General features: G+C 43.5%; 1 protein-coding gene across 6 annotated transcripts in view; it reads right to left on the bottom strand.

Moving 5' to 3' along the window:
- SMAD1 (SMAD family member 1) overlaps positions 1-16983 on the bottom strand; it is a 70613-nt gene that overhangs the window by 17479 nt on the left and 36151 nt on the right. The window lies entirely within an intron of this gene.

The raw sequence follows: 16983 nt of genomic DNA, 5'->3' as shown, positions 1-16983 counted from the left end.
ATGCAGAGACATTTATACTTGGATGAAGTAAAAAGGAGTTCTTCAGAGTCCCTTATGCCATATAGAGGTGTGTCAGAAATGAGGTAGTCACATTCTAGGAACATATGTCTAGGCAAGAACCCTTTCCTTGTATCCTGTTACTGCATAATTTAAATTCACAATGATCACACTAGTTGTCTGGATCCCCCGCCATAAGCTTGTTTTTATGGAGGGCCAGTGTAGAAGAATAAAGGGACAAGCTATAACAACCTTTTCTTTTTTAATTAAATAAATTATCACAGAGATGCAATGTAACAGCATTTCACAACTTAATGCTGACATGTAGTTCATGTCAGTGCACTTGGTTCCCATGCTAATCGTTTAATGGTCTGTAACCCAAAACCCTGCTAATAAGGACAGATTTTTTTGAACACAATGTTAATACTACACGGGCCTTGAACTAATCCTGATTCCAACAGCTGTAATTTTATTTTTAGCCTATGCAACGTACTTACGGGTTAATTAAAAAAAGGTTATAGTTTAACCCTCTATGCCAATTTTACCATCAAATGCCTAATTTAGATAGGGTTATATAATATAATTAAAACAGAGCAATCTGGCAAACTAAAATCCTACCCTGTGTTGTTATGGGACAAGCGAGATACAGGTCAGAACTTGCTAGATCACACTCCCAAGATCCATACACTCCAGGGAAACAAATTTCTTTTTAATTCATTTTTACGGAGGAAATGAACAGGACACCAGATGTGTTAAAGTATAATAATCTTAGTCAGCTCTTTCAGCCCAGCATCTTTGCCTCCAAACTCCTTATAGCAGAGGCTGAACCGCTCAGATCATCATCCAGCTCTTTTAAAAGCACAGCTGTAGGTTTTTATTTTGGGAAGGGGTGGAAGGAAGAGAACCGTGGGGGAAAGGCACACACAACAGTGGGAGACACATGAAACATGATTCCTTTTGTTCCACCCCACTTCACTCCCTGGCTAAGGAAAACTGGAAAAAAAAATCCCTTTTGGAGCCTGCCGAGAAAGGAGGAGAATGGTGGGAGGGAAGGGAAGAAACTACAGTGTCTTACCCCAGAGGCTTAGTTGCTGCCTCTCAAGTCAGTTTGGCCACGTGAGGAACCGTCTAAGACCCAGATGCAAATTATGTATGTGGCACTTTGAACAAAGGCCTTCTCATTCCTGTGTTTAGAACTCTCTCTCTGTGATGAAAGCAGCTCAGCTGTTTACCTCAACTGCAGGAGATGCCACAAGAGTGTTTGCAGTGTTTCTTGACTTTGATATATCCAGGAGAGGTTTTATTTAGAAAAGCTAGCCTAAACCTGCAACTCTTCACTCACTCAAGCAGTCCTGACAACATGGGGAATTTATACTTCGAGAAAGGGTTGCAGGATCAGACCCTTGGACTTTAAGGTCAAGCTGCAAGTCAAATCAGTACCAATTTTACATATACATCCAATTTCACCGACAGCAGCTTGAGCAGAGTTTTCATTATATTTACAATCCTTAAGCCAGGGTGTCATTACTTAAATGGACTGCTTCATAGTTAACTGTGTTCATTTTATGAGTGGAATGTCACACTAGAGGATGAATGTATGCTATGAGATGAGGTATCTTCATCTTCCACATGCTGGAAGTTCTTGCTCTTTGGCCTAATACATCACCAGGCAAATGAGTAGGAGAAACATGTTCATTCTATCATGCATATTCCTTGCTTCTAAGGAACTATTTCAATAATTAACTGGAGAAAGTCATTTAGATTTACCCCAACATTCACCTCAATGTTTCAAATCTTACCAGTTGCAATACAGCACACGTCAAATTCCAATTCCTCTGAATATTAGGATTCCTCTTTTCATTAAAATTTGCTCTGAAAAACTTTTGGGTTTTTGAGCACTTCTTATTCAATAAAGTTCAAATAGTGTATTACTTGCCATAGCAAACATGCCATAGCAAACATAAATAAGAAGTGAAAAGGGTAACAATGAGAGCCTATGTTTAAAGATATTTTTCCCTTTCCTGTCTTTATAATTCTTCCTTACTTTTCTGGGCATTAAAACACTGCTTCCCTGTATCTCTATTTCCTGCAGATGAAGGTCAAACTTTTCTAAGTTAATTTCTGAAAAACAAAGTACATCATCTACCTTTCCCACCCCTACAATGACATACATGACATCACAGGAAGCCATGTGATTTATAGCATTTTTTAAAATAGCTGGAGGAACAGGATATTTTCAATATGGTTTTAGCAATTAAAAAAAAGCAGTATCAGATTTTCCCAAGGAGTGCACACTATCTCCAGTTGGAACTGAGCCCTTCATAAAGAAACAGGAATATGTATGGATGTAAATTCTACATTTCTCCCTACATGTCTTCCCTTTCTCTTGCACCCAAACCATTCCCAGGTACAGAATATGGCTTTGGCGGGTGGAGAAGAGAAAAGATCTCGCAAAAAATATTATTATATTACACCATAATTTAAGCGTTTTTCTAAATTGTAAAAGAGTTTGGAAGATGTAAAACATTACTGTGAAGAAGCACAGAAACTGACGCCTGGCACAGCACGGGTTAAAGAAAACCTGTGGCCTCAGCTAGTCCCACCCTGCTATATCTGCAGCCAATGCCAGGCCAAGAAGGGCACGGAAAGAAGGGAGCCAGGCTCAGTTGGGGGCTGACTGGCAGGAGTTTTCGCAGCTACAGGAGATAAATCAGCCTTGCCCTGCCAAGGGGAGCCTGCAACTCAGCCCCAACTGTGGGATAATTGAACTAGAAGGGCCCGGCCACAGATTAGAGAGACTTTAATAGGAAGTAGCCCAGGGAAACAGGTCTTGAAAGCCACCCCAGCAGACAGGCAGAGCCATCAATCCCTGTTTAGGGGTCAAACTACACCAGGTCCGGGGGAGGGTCTGGGTCCCCCTCCAAACCCTCTGACCAACAATCTAGCCACTAGGCCACCTGGCCACCAAAGGCTCTATCACAAGTGGTAGAGAATGCAGGCAATGCCCTAGTCCCTGCCGAAGGGAATTTAAAAACAAAACAAAACCCAAAACAAAAAGAAAGCTCTTGAATGGAGACAGAACAGATGCTGAAATGGATGGCTGAGCAAAACACCCACCATCAACAGCAGCAATTCCTGCAGCAGACAGCCATGCAGCAGCAAATCCACGAATTGGCAGCCCAGCAGCAGCAGCTGGCCTCCATACTGCGACCCAGTGCTCCAGCAGAATCGACTAATGTGCCCCATCAGGCTTACCAAGTTGGGGCCTGATGATGATCCTAAGCTTTCTTAGAAACTTTTGAGAGGGTAGCCACAGTAGCCCTGAGACCAACTGGCTGCAGTGCCGGCCCCATACTTAATCAGAGTAGCACACACCACATATCATGCTTTAGACGCTGCAGCCACCAAGGAACATGCCCGGCTTAAGGCAGCGATACTCGATGCCCTAGACATGTCGGAGGGGACATTCTGTCAGTGCTTCCAGGGGGAGCGGTATCCACCGGGAACCTGACCCCATCTGGTCACCCAGAAGCTTGAGATGGCTCAAGCCCGAGGCAAAGTCGGGAGCGCAGGTCGTTGAACTGGTCCTGTTAGAGCAGTTTGTCCAGATCCTGCCCCTTGGGGGAAGAGAGTGGATGTTGCTGTACCATCTGGAGACTATGACAGATGCCATCCAGCTCACTGAGAATTACCTAGCTGCCAAGTCCCCCATGACGACATCCCCCCAGGGACTGGCCGGGACCAAGAGCCCCATACTACCAAAGGATGGAACCTTCCATGGACTCCGGTCCCTTGAGCGGCATAGACATGCTCCCCCTCTTTCCAGAGCCCCAGGGGGCCCAAGGACCAAAATGCCCAGAGGTTCCCCAAACGAGAGCCCCAGAACCATTTGCTCACACCCCAAGTCAAGGAACCACTGGCCCATTGGAGGTTCAGAAGGTGGTCCAGAACTCAGGGAGGCCCATTGGGAAGAGACCACCCAGATACCCAGACAGGGAGCCACTCGCACCACCCAAGATCCAGATCAGTATTTCACATATGGCTGTTCTGGGCATTGATCCAGAGATTGTCCTTATATGGAATGCAGCTTTCAGAAGATCTGGACCCCACAGACCCAAGCACGTCAAGGCAACCCAACTAAACTGACCATCCCGGTGTGGGTAAATGGGAGAGAAGTAGTGGGGCTGGTGGATTCGGGGTGTGCCCAGACCCTTGTACCGAAGCACGGTGGTTATTAACTCAGGGCACCATCATGCTACAGTGTGTTCATGGGGACATGAGGGCCCCCACACGGAAGTAACATTGACGGTGGGGAGACAGGAGGAGTCCATGATGGTCGGTCTGGCCCCGACGCTCACCTACCCACTGATTCTAGGCAGAGATCGCAGCTATTCTGGGGAGTTGTTAACAGAGCTGGTAAGACCCACTTCTGACGGACAGAACGCCCTTCCTCTGGCCACAGGCTGGCCTAAAGCCGCAACCCTTGTGGGCACGGAGGAGGCTGCAGACCCTGGTGAGGGGATCTCTCAGTCTTCAGTACCAACCTAGCCAGACTAGGGATGTAAATACCATTTAAAAAGTTAACCATTTAAACAATAATGTTTGTTTAAGCGGTTAACCAATTAAAGGGTCGGCTGGTGCAGGGCTGCTGGGGCAGGGCAGGGCAGGACGGCCTGGGGGCTAATAGTTAAGGCGGGTTAACCAGTAAGACTAATGCTTACCAGTTAACAGTCAACATTTTATACCCCTAAACCAGACTAGCCCCACTCCCAGCCAGCTAAGGAACTGTTCCCACTACCCAAGTCTGAGATTCTGACGCACCTCTCTGACTTTGTGGAAGGGCAACGGGCTGACGACACACTGAGCCAAGCATATGCCCAGGTGGTAGCAATAAATGGGGAAACCGTTAAGCCCCATCAAGCAGGACAGTTTCCCCACTTTAAGATTCAGGGTAACTGTCTATACTGCTTAGAGAAAGACCAGCAGACCAAAGAGGTTCGACATCAGCTCTCGGTGCCCCGCCCTTAGCTGAAGGAGGTTATGCGACTCACCCATGCCATATCTGCTGCTGGGCACCTGGGAAGGGAAAAGACGCTAACCCAGGTTCTGGCCCGGATCTTTTGGCCAGGGGTCTACAGAAACATGGTGGATTTCTGTGTCTCCTGCCCAGAGTGCCAGCTCACCACACCTCAGCCAGCTGAGAAAGCACCACTGATCTCCCTCCCACTCATAAGTGTGCCTTTTGACTGAACTGGAGTCAACATAGTCAGCCCTCTGGACACCGGTTTATTCTTGTTGTAGTAAACTATGCAACCCAGTACCTGGAAGCTGTGCCATTACGCTCCATGAATGCAAAAACAGTGGCTACAGAGCTTATGAGTATCTTTGCTTGAGTCAGGGTGCCCTGGGAGATCTTGACAGACCAAAAAACAAATTTTATGTCTCAGACGACGAAACAACGCTGCCATTTACTAAAAATCAAGACTCTACAAACATCCATATACCACCCCCAAACAGACGGCCTGGTGGAGTGCTGTCACAGAACCCTAAAAACAATGTCCCAAAGGTTTGTCCTGATGGATGTCTGACATTGGGACCAACTACACCCTCCTCTTCTATTCACGGTCCGAGAAGTTCCCCAGTCTTCCACTGGCTTCTTGCTATTCAAGCTTTTCTATGGAAAGCATCCCCAAGGAATTTTAGACCTTGTTCGGGAAATGTGGGAAAAGCAGCCATCTTGAGCCGACAACATAGTTTGGTATGTCTTAAGCCTGTGGAAGAAACTTGAGGCTTTAGGTTCATTTGCCAGAGAGAACCTCTTAGGTTATGTCTACATTACATGAATAATGTAGCTGGAGTTGACATACCTTAGGTCGAGTTACTGCGGGGGTCGACGGGAGAAAAATCTCCTGTTGACTTACCTTACTCTTCTCATCAGGGGTAGAGCACAGGGGTCGACTGCAGACTGATCTGCAGTCGATCTGGCAGGTCTTTATTAGACTCGCTGGAGCGATCTCAGAGTGTCAATCCTGGCTGTAGTGTAGACCTGCCCTTACATGCCCAAGACACCCAGGAAGCTGCGTACAATAAACTAGCATGCCTCCGGGAGTTTCAGTCCGTTGATTGGGTACTGTTGTTATTGCCCAGCTTGGAGTCGAAGCTCCTAGCCTGCTGGCAGGGAGCTCTATGAGGTGAACAGGTGAACTAAGAAATCAGGCAACCTGACAAGCATAAGGTACAACAAATCTACCATGTGAACTTTTAAAACGTGGAAAGCCCAAGAAAGCTTATTAATAAACTTCCTACCCACCAGAGCCTGAATGAGGCCCTTGGGCTGCAGAGGTCTCAATGTCAAGTGTGGTCAAGACTGGGGACAACCTTACCCCTGAGCAGAGAGACCAGGCATAACAACTGATCACTGCCTTCTCTTCTGTGTTCTCTACCTGACCAGGGCGGACTCACCTGATAACTCATCAGATTCAGATGGAACCGGGAGTTAAGGTCAGGGAAAACCCTCGGTCCCGGCCCAAGAAGTTAAGGGCGATCGTGAAACAGGAATTCCACTCGATGCTAGCGTTGGGAGTGATCGAGGAGTCTTTCAGTGACTGGAGAAGCCCTGTGGTACTGGTACCTAAATCCAATGGGACCACTCAATTTTGGATCAACTTCTGCAAGGTCAATGCAGTATCAAAATTCTACACATACCTGATGCCACACAGATGAGCCACTCTGGACTTACAGGGATATTGGCAGATCCCCCTCACATCTGAGTCCAGGGAAAAGACAGCTTTCTTCACCCCCTTCCGGCTCTTTCAATTCCAGACCATGCCCTTGAGATTGCACGGGGTCCCAGGCACATTTCAGCAACTAATGGACCCAGTCCTTCGCCCCCATAGCCGGTATGCAGCTGCATACCTAGATGATGTGGTGATCTATAGTCACTACTGGTAGACAGTCTCTTGAGGCTAGCCTGAAAGCGAGCCCCACTAAATGTCACCTCGGTAAGGATGAGACCACCTATCTCGGGTACACCTTGGGAAAGGGCACAAACTGACCCTTGATTAGCAAGGTCCAGGCCCTCCAGATATACTCCCCACTTTCCTCGAAGAAGCAAGTACGCCAGTTTCTAGGTCTGGCCCGATACTACCACGGCTTTATTCCAGGGTTCTCATCCACTGCAGCCCCTCTTTCTGATCTACTCAAGAATGAGAGCCCCAAAAAGGATCCAGTGGACCAGAGTCCTGTCAGGAGACTTTTCAAACCCTGAAAGCCCAGCTTTGTTGAGTCTTTTATAGCCCCAACTTCACCAAGGAGTTTTGTTACAGGAGCCATGGGGCTGTTTTATCCGCATCTTATACATTAGCCGGAAGTTGGTCTCGAAGGAGGAGCCCCACTCTCTAATCGAGAAAGAAGTCTTAGCAGTAAAGTGGGCTGTGGATTCACTCTTATTACCTTCGGGGTGCACCCTTCAGACTAGTCACTGGCCATATCCCTCTCCGCTGGTCACATGCCATGAAGGATACAAACCCCCAAATTATGAGCTGGTACCTCTCCCTCCAGCCCTTCTCCTTCTGCATTCAGCACCGAGCTGGAAGAGCCCATCTGAATACCAACTTCTTCTCACAGGATAGTGAAGAGCAGTTGAGGGAGGGGAGGCAGAGCCCAAATGGTGTCCTAAGGGGGAAGGGATGTGTGAAGGAGCAGAGTATGTGCCGCCTTGCGCAGCAAGGGTTAAAGAAAACCTGTGGGCTCAGCTAGCCCTGCCCCTCTATACCTGCAGCCAATGCCAGGCCTGAAGGGGGAAGAAAAGAAGGGAGCCTGGTTCAGTTAGGGGCTGACTGGCGAGGAGGCTGGAGCTCTCTGTTTGGCTGCCTTAAAGTAAGCCTTCCCCTGCCAAGGGGAGCCTGCAGCTAAGCCCCAAACTGTGGGGTAACTGAACTAGAAGGGCCCTTCCCCAGATTAAAGAAACTTAAATAGGAAGTTACCAGGGAAACAGGTCTTGAAAGCCACCCCGGCAGAGAGGCAGACCCATCAACCCCAGTTTAGAGATCAAACTATACAGGGCTCCGGGGAGCATCCAGCTCCCCCTCCAACCCTTCTGACCAATGATCTAGCCACTAGGCCGCCTGTCTACCAAAGGCTCCATTACAACAACATAAAGGCCAATTATTTCTTCAGAATGTTTTAAAAATTCAGTCTAAAGGGTAGACAAAAGCAAAGCAAAGCAGGTCCATCTAACTGCAAAGTTAGAGTTATAACTCAGTGTTATCCCTAATTCAAGTCCCCCCGCCCCATACCCTTCACCCCAAAATCCCTTAAGTCAAGTGGTGCTTTTAATGGGAGTCGGCTGGCCCATCAGGCTACAGCTTGAGTTAGCACAACCTAGCAGCTCCTAACACACACTATACAGTTGGAGTGTTATTTCACAGTGAGAGCTGCCAACTCAAAAGAGGAGTTAACTCCAGTTATCTGCACTCAAGTTAACTGTGCAGGGAAGACATGGCCAGAGATTGTTCAGAAGTATGGAGGAATGGGTAACAGTTCAAAATGTTACTGTGAACACAAACTATTCTTACTCCCCAGTTTAAGTCTGTGAGCTTCTGGTCACGCTGAAGACCTGAACCATATGGAACAACAAATTACCGAGGCTCAGTGCAGCAGAAGAGGAGGTTGATCTCTGTAGCAGCCGCTAGCCCCCGAAAGAAGTAATTGAAGGGGAGAAAGCATGTGAGAGTGTGTTATTCAGTGTTAAGCCAGCACAAATGTTGCTATAAAATAATCAAGTAGGGCACATCTTTGCTGTGGAGAACCCTGAAGGACACTGCTCTAGGTGATAGCTTGTGGAAGAAATGTCTCCCTTCTCCTTTCTCAGTGAAGAACAGATACAGTGAGAAGCAATAATATTAATTTTACCTGAGACAATTTTAACTTGTCTCTTTTTAATACAGATATCACTATTTAATGAGGGAAATATGTATTCATTAAGTGCTTTTCAGAAAAATGACTAACAAAAGATACCATCTAAACTCAACAGATCTGAGAGTTACATCTATCTGCTTCATTAAAGTAAGGGTTTTAACCATCAATTAGAGCAATAGCTCAACAAAGCAACAAAACAAAAGCTAGATTCTATACCTTCTCAAACACCAGATTTTATTTTTTTATTTTTTATTTTTTTTTAAACTCCAGGTCTAAAATTTGGTCCTTAGTTAATCTACGCAACCCCACTGAAAACTGCGGACAGTTTCTGGAGTCTGGGGGTTGTACATGTCTAATTAAGGACATAAAATATAGGTTCTACAGGCCAAATTATTACCACTCAATGCATAAAAAAAGGAGTTAGAGGGGGGACTGACTTGACTTTCAGATTTCAGTTTAAGTTTGCAGAGCTGCAGCTAGAAAAACATCTTATTCGTAAATGGTAAATTTGCATCTGGAGCCAGACACTGATATTTACATATTGATTTACAGAGACGCTATTCAGAGTAAATAAGTGTTATGACCACATTCAGTTGCAAGTGTGAGCTTGGTGCTGTACAAAGTGCAGCGACAGGGCCATTTCATCAAAGAGCCTACAGCACCAACACACAAAATCTAACAAGCAAGATGCCATAAATGGCCAGATGAAATTTCTAATTACAGAGTATTTTTTACTTCATTAGTAATGGTAGTCTTTGTGGAAGTAGTTTAGGGGAAACCTATGAGTCCCTATTCTTTGTGCCCTGTTTTTCTGTATGTTAAGTCTCCCCATTACTTGATTCTGTTGTCCAACCAATAGCAGTGGAATAATCTGGAAGCAGCGCATACTTCTAACACCCAGAGGAGAGTGATATATGTATGCAATTCTAATCAGTTTCAACTTTATTTCTGAAACACAAAACCGAACAAAATGGGTGGAGTAAGCAAAAAATCTTCATGTTTAGAAGTGTAAAAATTAATCCAATTGAAGGACTTGTAACATTTTCAAGTTAGGGCATGTTTTCTCCCTCATTTGGTTTCGCCATCATCCTACATGAGCGCAGATTAAACGGTTTAGTTCCCTTGCCACCCGTAGTTTTGTATTTATCTCCACCTGCTAGCAACTAAAGTTTAGTAAACTTCTCTCTTCTGTTTGAGACAGAATCTCAGAAGCCAGGAAGAACTGAGTGGAGGAGACGGGAGGAAGGGAGAAGTGGAAGAGGAAGGAGTGATACTTCGATCATCCTTCCTCCAGGATGTTAAACTACTTCTTGAAATCCAGGTACATATGCAAATTCCAATTTTTCCATAAAAATTATGAATAAGATGAACTGCTGTTGCATTTTCACTATTGACTCCGGGTGGAATTCTGTGCCAAAAAATTAAATTCTGCGCACTATATTTTCAAATTCTGCAAAATCTGTATACTTTGTCAAAACAACACAATATAATCACACCAGTTTCAATTGTTTTGGGTAATTTATTTCAAAATACCTGTCAGCAAGTATGTCTGTAACAATACAGACAACAAAAAAGATTCAGTAAATATTTTTTGACAAAGATTCCTTACTAGGCATGTTAATACAGAGCTCTGAGTAATAATTCATTTAAACTACAATAGAGAACCATATTTCACTCATCCCCCAGAAACAGTGCAACGGCTGGGGGAAAGTCAGGTAATGGAGGAGCTGAGGGAGAGGGAAATAATTGCTGGGTGTGAACTTGGAAGGTTGTTGGGTATGGATGGGAAAAGTATGGAACAGGTTTTTTGGGGGGTGGGGAGGGACTGTTAGAGAGCTTCCCCCATGCAGACCCTGGCTGACCCCTAGCCTCTCCCATTCAGTCAGGCACATATGTTTCTCCATCCCTACTCAGACACACACTCCCCCCAGCCCCATGTGGCCCTGCACCCCTCCCTGTCCCCATGTGTCTCTGTGCCCCCACTCGGCCACTCCCCCATCTCTACGTGGCTCTGTGTCTCCACTCCCATTCTGTCCTTGCCCACTAGCCCTTATGAGCCTTTCTGACCAGCCAGCAGCCCCACACTGTCCATCTCCCCATAGCCCCTGTCTCCTGACCTGGCCCTAAAGGTGCTGTGAAGGCAGCTCTGCAGGCTCTCTCTTCCCTAGCTGGCTGGGAGTGGCTGCTTTGTTCTATTGCCACAGTGCCCTCTGGTGGGCAAGAGGTAGAACTGCAGCGCCTTTTCAACAGAAGCTTTTTCTGCTCAAAAAATTAAAAATGTGCACAGCTCATTAATTATGCGCACTCACAGTGGCACAGAATTTCCCCAGGAGTAACTATTAAGATTGACTGTACCAGGACTTGACAGACGCACACTACAAAGGAGCATTTGTGCAATTCCTGCCACATTGGGGCCCCCATCCCAAATCGGGGTCTCTGGGCAGTACCATATATTTTTTTTATATATATAAAAACATACATACACACACACACGCTTTCAAGAGCATTTACCCACAGTCACTTGCTGTTATATTTGAAAGGTTCAATTAAAAATTAAACTGTAGGTTTTGTTCCAAACAAAGAGAAATATCAATAGCTAAGGGAAAATAGAAATGTGGGGCTTGCGTTCAGAATTCAAGATGGAAAATCTTGTATGGATGAAGTGGCAAAAGAAAGATCTGGAATGAGAAGGAAATCCATATGGTAACAGTTTTAGCCTATAAAACTCTAAAAGGGTTTAGGTCTTAGATTAAAAACCCCCCACATCTCCCTCCTATTTGATTCCTCAGCAGTTGAAATCAGCTGTGATATACTGGCTAGCAGCCCCCCAGTTTAAATAGAGATGGGTTTAGTGCATTTTAAGTTGAGGACTCAAGTTGAATTTGCTTGACTCTCTTTGACAACTGTAGTGTTAAAACAGTTGATGTGAGTGTACTGGTTGGAACCTTTTGCCAGGAACCCTCTTCTCCTTGCAAAGGTTAAACATTGAGTGGAAAGTAAGTTTTGATGCACTTATGTTTCAGATAGTGCAAGAGAACAAGACTCTCCTTGGCAAGCATAAGTAGTCTTTAACCACAGGACATGTTCCCAAATACAAAGACACTTACATTTCTACACTGTGGATTAAGTTGCTCTTAACAATAACTAATATTGTTATGTCCAAAGCTGGTCTCAGAGGACCTAGCTACATTATGCTGTTCTACCACCACCTGGTTCAAACAAGGTTTTTCTATGCCATGTGGTGGTGAAACTTTGCTTTACTGTTTCTCAGAAGCAGAAGTGCCAAGATTTTAGCTGTTTGCTTCAATAGGACTTAAGTTACAGTAACTGTAAATGGAAAGGCTCAATAATAGCCATCCAGCAGTCTGTTCTGGGTGACTATGATCAGACAGGCAAACATTCCAGGCTATTCATTCAAGAGACAGCTGAGAGTCTGGTTTTCTTAACTTTATTTCTCAATTTCAGTAGACCTCACAGCTTGATTTGTATTTTGTATATTTGCTACTGAAGACTTTATTTAAAAACATTTGTTGCTTCATTTACTGTAATTTTAAAATCAGACATCTGGCATAACACATTTGGCAAGTAATATTAGTAAGTTTCCTGCATTATAATGCTCAGCTAACATTAGAAGCTTTACTTGGATGCCCACTGATTCATGAAATTGACATTTGTTCCAAGTGCCTCCAGAATTCAGCACTAATTACATGCCTACGATTAAAGCAACACTTACTAGTTTATGGCAAAAGTAATTTTGACAGTTCTGCAGAGGATAGCTAATAGTTTGACAGTGCATTTTAACTTGAGGACATTTGAAGTGATCAAACTTCTCATTACACCTGTAAGCAGCACTACCATGTTGCCATATAGGAGAAAAGATTTGCAACTTCAAGTCTGGAGTGACATTTGACAGGAATTTGGTTAATTTTTAAAAGGATTTAGTCTCATTGACAAATCCATCAATAATGGGATCCCCTTCTCCGGTTCACACTGGAGAAGGGCAAAAATATTCCCCCAAATTGTGTTCTCTTCCAATTGTTTTCCGTGGTGCATTTTAGTGGTGCACTGAAATTGGCAAAAATTAGATGAAGAAAGCTCAATACCACTTGCCAAACAAACTGACAGTTGTCTGCTATTTTGGGGAAACATCCTAGAATTGTACACACCTGTTGTAGCATGCTATTTTTAAAGCTACGCCCAACAGTAACATTATGAAGCAATATGACAAATCCTCTCACCAGTGACACTTTGCAGTCTCCCATCCCTGAACTTGCAGAGCTATAGGATGCCTAATAGAAAAACAAAGTCTAGAAACAAGAATTTCACTAACACAATTCAGACAGTTTTTTCCTTTCCTTGTTTAAGTCAGCGAGTGACTAACTCCCTGTCTCCAACCCCCCTTTCCATCCCTTTCTTCTTCCACCTCTAATTCATCCAGTCTCCATTTTCTTGTCTCCTCTTGGATGATTTCCACTCAATTTATCTTCGCTGTCTTTGAAAAGGACACTTCATTTTTTTTCCTCTCCATTCTCCAGACTGGAGCAGCAACAGCTTCTCCTTTGCCCTTGTTCTTTTATAGTCTCTCCCCATTGCTTTCCTCCCCCTCCTCTAATTCTATTACTGTCTAATGTTCCCCTCAAAAAGTGCTGGCAGTATGGGAGTATTGCACACAGCTGTTCCACTCTGCTCCCTCTAGTCTTCCTGATCAAAGCTTTCCCATCTGGCCGGAAACAGACCAGAGAACTGAGTGCTGATCAGAGTTCTCCCAGGTGTTGGATGGAGGACAGAGTTACTGATCAGTCCTGGAATCCTTACACTAGCCAGATAGGTCACAAGATAGTAGTGTTTAAGAGTAAGTTTGCCAATTATTATAACTCCTGTCTTAGTCCCAAATTCAATTCTGAAACGATTTAGCAGCTGTTACCTTGAGAACCACTAGAAAAACCACACTAACAAAAACTGCATACCAAGTATGGAACCCAAGGTTCAAATGATAAAGCACTAATTTTAGTGATCTAATTTAAGTTTGGCTAAAACTGTATCAGAATTGAAGTGCCGTGAAAAAAGCAAGATGATAGGTAAGAATGAAATGATATTTAAAGGGCCAGAAACAGTTTCAGGACCAGTAAAGTTTTCTAAATACTGGTACAAAGGACCAGAGAGAAAACGTTTCAAATCCCCATAAGGTGGATGGGGAAAAAATGTAATCCAGTTTGGGTACAAATTTCAGAGGCACAGCACAAGTTTCTTTCATTCTTTTTAACACATACATAAACAAGTTTTTAATGAAACATGATACGAAATGCAAGCTAGGGACACATTTTAAAGGGGATTTATCTTAGGACAGCATGGATCTCAAAGTGGCTTGGCCAAGACTGTTATCACTTAAGGGTTTTCTCCTCTGGTGAATCGCAGGGTTGCCTTTGTGATCAGAAAAATATACTTTTTCACTCTAACACAACACACCCCGCATCTGTGTCTGATTATACAGGCTCGATTTAGACAGCAAGTTACTCAAGAAAATGATCAAGCCAAATCTGAAAAACCATGCTGAGGGCATGAGAGGAGTCCATGCTGGGGATGAAGACAGCATGACATGGCTACTGTTTCTCAGAGTCAGACCTCTGCTGCTTAGGCAGCAAGAAGCCTCCTATACATTTAGTGTGTTACTTCCTACACTCAACTGACCTGCACTTTGAATCCCAGGCGTGCTAACTGACTGGAACATCAGTCTTCAGACTGAAAATAAAAACTGGCCTCTTACTTCAGTTTCCCAGTAAATGCCACTGAATGGCAGTTGTGCTTCATATGGCAATTTGGGCACAGCACGTGCACTACTAGTCATATCAGCTCTCCTCAGCGTAAGGCATAGGCCATAACTGGCTGCACAGACTCCGTCCACTTGTTATTGGTAATTACAAGGAAACTGGAGCAGGAGCAGACCAGTTATTTTCAGCCTCAGATTGGATGCAACAGTGAGCCAGTCAATGCCTATAGGATTTTTGAAGTTCAGATCAGCAATTTGTGCAACTAATTGCGAGTAATTATATTTTATACCACCCTTTCACTATGTGTGCATCAACAGTGCCTAATTCAACAGGGCATCAACTGCTTTTGCAAACTACTGCAATAAAATATCACCGCCACCAACTACCACATCATTCAGAGCAGGAACTGAGTTTGCTTGGATTACTGGACAATACGTTTTTTCCTAGCCTGACTGCATGTTAAATTCTCAACAGTCCTTAGAATTTGATGGTCACCTCAGGTTTGGAGAAAGCCTGATGTGCAAGGGATCGCCAAAAAGGAAGACTGTGTATTGTACATTACCACCCTACTTCACATGAGTAAATATCAGAAAAAAGTTAAATTGTAAAATTATGGATTAGAAATTTCTGCTAGCAAATTAATTAGCTTGGATTCTCAAACTCATTCAGCTGTTTTACTTTCCATTCCTGTTCCCATTCACGTAATTAGACATTCTAGTTATACTCATGGTATAGAATAACCATGAGACATGACTACAGTTTTTAAAATTTCAGAATGATGTATAAAGACAACCTAAAGTTTGTTTTTTTAAACCATTCTTTCTGCTTGTTTTTAAAATACATTAGAAATTCAGGTTCTGTCTAGCTTGGATGACTATGATGACCAAAAAACTAGTGAAATGAAAATGCAAGAGACAAGATAGTAAAAGTGATTTTCGGTCCAACTGTTTCCAGTTTAAAAAACCAAAAAGTTTTAAAACCCCATATAACTCAGAAGACTAAGTAACAATTGGGAAAAATGAAGCTTTGGTTAAAGATTCATTACGCCGCTCCTCCTTCAGTTAAGGCAAGAGAGTTGACAACAGGCTCCAAGATCCCACAAACAAGTTCCCCAAGCAAAACTTGAGATGTCATTCCTGATATTTCCAAGGGAAGGAAAAAATAAACCCGTGACCTTCTCTCTCCCCTTCCTGCCACATAAAAAACCATGCATAATCCCAGTTTTTAGAACAGCCTTTGGATCACCTTTAAATTTCACTCCTTGATTAAGTTAAAAGAGGCAAACAGACTGAGTCATACTAAATATGCCAGCCAGATTTTTTCAAAAAGTTCTTAAATAAAAGTTCTGTGCAAGTTTTAAAAGCTTTGCCTTGCCCTGCCAAAAGCAGCCAGTCAGATTTGATATAGCCATTAACGAGACCATTGTCTTCACTAGCAAATGTGCAGCATACAAATGACTCTGCATAAAACAGTTGAGCTATTCCAACATGTTTGTAGAAGGTACTTCTTTCCGACTATATCTGTTTGCCAGATGACAAGCTTCCCTCAGCATTTTCTTCCATATACCACCATATGTATTCAGCAGTTTATGAAGCAGCATGCTTTCAACAAAGCCTAGATTCTCCAGGCTTGAAATTCCCAGGAGCCTCCTCTCCTGCCCTTCCCCCAGCATCTCATTACAGCTAACTTATGTTTTCAGCCTCCTGTGTATTGCTAATAAATAAATAAATAAAATTTGAATGTGATTTTTTAATTTTAAAAAGTAAAAAAATTAGATCTGGAATTAGAATTGAGATTTTCTAAAATCTCTGCGTTCATCTTGTGTACAAGAGATGAGTATCACTTTAGCACCACAAGTTTTAAAAAGCAGACGTGTCCAAAAAAAAAAAAAAAAGTGTGGCCTTCGTTCCCCAGTGTAGAGTGCTATGTGATTTTACATATCAAGGGTAGATTTTTTTTTTTTTTTTATTATGAACCAGCTTTTCAAAAAACCCCAAACAGAATAGCGAAATGGAAAATGTAACAAAACATATATACCCACTTTGCATCTTGTCCATATGAGTAAAAGCCTCCACAGTCATTTTAGAGGAAGGGTATCAAAACATATGACCCAGCGGCCAGATCAGCTCACAAGAGGTAGTGAAATTTTGATCCAGCTTACATTTCATCGTCAACTATTAATTCCTGAGAATTTTAGCAGATGAAACAGGGAAAATGAGAGTGAAAACTTTAAAGGAGTAGGAACTGAAGATAGCTACAGGGAAGAAAATGAAGAGGGAACAACTGAGGAAACCTTACA

This window comes from Chelonia mydas, chromosome 4, assembly GCF_015237465.2.
Source record: "Chelonia mydas isolate rCheMyd1 chromosome 4, rCheMyd1.pri.v2, whole genome shotgun sequence".
NCBI lineage: Eukaryota > Metazoa > Chordata > Testudines > Cheloniidae > Chelonia > Chelonia mydas.
This window is presented reverse-complemented; position numbering and strand designations above follow the sequence as displayed.